Below are 3,178 nucleotides of genomic sequence, written 5' to 3' on the forward strand. Positions count from 1 at the left end.
CAAAAGGATAGGACAAAATTGAAGCAAGATTTATATGCGTTCCAACTTTTCACTCAGGAATTCTTCTACACTGTCTGTGTTCCATTTGAGGATGCTTAATTCTTCAGCAATGTTCCCGCTGTCATCCAAAAGCTTTAATACAGGATCGGAACCACGAACATACTACAAAAAGAAGGACATGATTTTTATCTGCTTAGAAGAGCCTTCTCAGCCTCAAGCATAAACCCAACCAACAATTCAATCCAGGTTTAGCCAGTTTAACAGTAATTTAAAAAAGGCTTCTAGATTATAATAGGTGTTACAGGATTTCAAAAAAGGAGAACTAAGTAATTACATTTACCTCTAAAAAGAAAAACATCTGTTGGTATCGAGACGGTCTGAAATTTAAGGTGATTGAATGTAAACAAATATTTTATAGACAACACTCAAAGTCCACATGAGCTTAAAACCTTGAGAAGACAAGTTTAGGATGAGAATGACTGTGTAAGACCACTGCTGGAATAGGCAATGCACCAAATTATCAACATTTATACTGAGTTTTGAATTTTCCTTAAGAGATACATTTTTTTTATTTGTAATTAGTTTGTAATTAGGCTAGACTCTGAACCTTGAGACCCATTAGTTGACCCTAGTAATATCTGACAGGACTGAGCAATTCTAACAGTGACCAACATGATCACTAACAGCGACAAACAAGATCCCAATTCATTAAGAAATCAATCAATCTTCAATGCTAAATTAAGTAGAACCACATAACCCAAAAGGCAGCAGTGATGATGAAGGAAGCTCTTAGAATTTCTTTCAGCAATTTATGCTTCAGTTCTCTAGTTTGTGAACTCTAGCATTTGGTATACTTTCCACCCATTTGCAATGAATACCATTACTACTTAACTACTTTTGATTAGATTATCTATAAGCTATTTTGAAAGATGTGACTGTTCAAAAACTCATTTTAGTCCACAAAAGATAAAAATTTATGTAGAATGTAGCTGTAAAAATCCTCAACAAAACATTATCAAACCTACTAATGCATGAAGGAATTATATACCATGACTAATTTGGATTTATTCCAGGTCTACAAGCCTGGTATAACGTTTAAAAATTAATGAATACATCCCCACCAATAGGCTAAGTAAGAAAAATATTGTATCGACAGATGGAGAAAAAGCATCCTGTTATATGCTTCAAGGTGGTTGAATCATGGGGACATCATACTAAGTGAAATAAAGCAGCCATGATAGGATGAATACTGCATGATTCAACTCCTATGAAGTTCTAAAATAGTGGAAATCACAGAAACAAAGCCAAAGAGCTGGGAGGAGGAGAGGGAGAATTAGTGTTTAATAGGTATACAGTTTGTTCTGCAAGATGAGGACATTTCAGATCTGCTGCCCAATGGTGAAAAAAAGAAAAAAAATGTATATATGTATATATGTAACACCACTGAACTGTATGTTAAAGAATAGTTTCAAAGGTAAATTTAATATTATCACAATTAAAAATTTAGAAAGTGGGCTAAAGAGCTGAACAGATACTCGAAATAAGATCTACAGATGGCAAACAGGCTTATGAAAAGATGCTCAATTAGGGAATGCAAAATAAAACGAGTTAATACTATGTACTTATTACAATGGCTAAAATGCCAAGCACTGAAAATATTTAATGCTAGTGAGGATGGGGAAGCATAGAAACTCTCGTAACTAGTGGGAATACAACATAATACTGCCAATTTAGAAGACAGTTCGAGAATTTCTTAAAGAGCTAAAAAATTTTACTATATGATCTAGCAAATGTGCTTCTAGGTAATGAGTAGGTTGAAAACTTATGCCTACACAAAAATGTGTACGGCAGCTTTACTTATAACTGCCAAAGACTGGAAGCGACCAAGATGTCCTTCCATTGGTGAATATGAAAACATTGGTACAACAGAATATTTCTATTATTTATTTCTTATTTTTATTTTTTTGAATATTCGTATTATTTAGTGTTACCAAGAAATGGTAAGATATGGGAAGAACCTTAATTGCACACTGCTAAGTCCAAGAAACCATTTGAAAAGGCTACATGCTGTATGATTTCAACCATATGACCTTCTGCAAAAGGTAAACTACAGGGAGTTAAGATCAGTGGTTGCCAGGGGTTAGGGGGAGTGGGTGAGGCAGGAAGAAGTATGAACAGGTAAAGCACAGGAGATTTTTAGGGCAATGAAACTATTCTGTAAGATACTGTAATGGTATATACATGGTATTATATATATTTGGCAAAACTAGAACTATGCCATACAAAATATCCCAATGCTAATTATGGAATTTAGTTAATAATGCATCCATATTGGTTTATCAATTGTACCACATAAGTTCAAGATGTTAATAAGGGAAATGGAGTGGCAAGATACAATGAGGGAGGGGGTATATATGGGAACAGCGTACTTTTGGATCAATTTTTCTGTATACCTAAAGTTACTCTAAGGTATTAAAAAAAACCTTCGATGTGTAAACCTGGTGATTCACAGACCTCTACTCCTGGGGATAAAAATATATGTTTATAAAAAATAAAAAATTAAAAAAAACCTTCGAATATTTTAATTAAAAAATATACTGGAAAAAAGGAATTCCAATAAAATCCTCTTACCTTGATTTGTAGTCCTCTGAATAGTTTGGGTTTATCACTCCTGACAAAAGCTTAAGAAAAAATTCCAATTATTCACTTCCAAACTCAAGCTAGCTAAAAGATTAATATAAAAAGTACAAATACATTCAATAAAACATCAGATCCTATATTAAAAAAACTAAGGAAATTCAAACATATAAATAAATGGAAAGGCATTTCATACTATTCAATAAGAAGAGTAAGTATTTTCAGATGTTAATTGTTACAAACTTAATCAAAATCCCAAATTCTAATGGGATTGAGGGCCTGGTAGTAAAGCTCTGTGACAAGAGTAAATAATGTAAGAAGTCTGGGTAGTTTAGAAAAAGTGAAATACTGGAGGAGAATCTGTTCCATTGTTAACAGATGATGTGATACTGGAATAGAAAAAACTGGTTAGGAAATCAAGAGAGACTCAGTATCTGTCATTGTTTAGTATGGTAAAACTATAAAAGGGAAGAAAAGAATGATGTGCGCATGTGTGTGTGGGTCTGGGGTGTCTGTATGAATTATTTAACACATTGGAGAA

General features: G+C 33.3%; 1 long non-coding RNA gene across 1 annotated transcript; it reads right to left on the reverse strand.

Moving 5' to 3' along the window:
- Window positions 1-23: 23 nt before the first annotated feature.
- LOC132008804 (uncharacterized) lies at window positions 24-2,791 on the reverse strand. Its single transcript, XR_009401728.1, has 2 exons — window positions 2,632-2,791; window positions 24-162 (listed from the first exon to the last, which is right to left on the reverse strand). It is a non-coding gene; the product is annotated as an uncharacterized LOC132008804 (long non-coding RNA).
- Between the last annotated feature and the right edge of the window lie 387 nt (window positions 2,792-3,178).

Source organism: Mustela nigripes, unplaced genomic scaffold (genome assembly GCF_022355385.1).
Source record: "Mustela nigripes isolate SB6536 unplaced genomic scaffold, MUSNIG.SB6536 HiC_scaffold_1215, whole genome shotgun sequence".
Lineage (NCBI taxonomy): Eukaryota > Metazoa > Chordata > Mammalia > Carnivora > Mustelidae > Mustela > Mustela nigripes.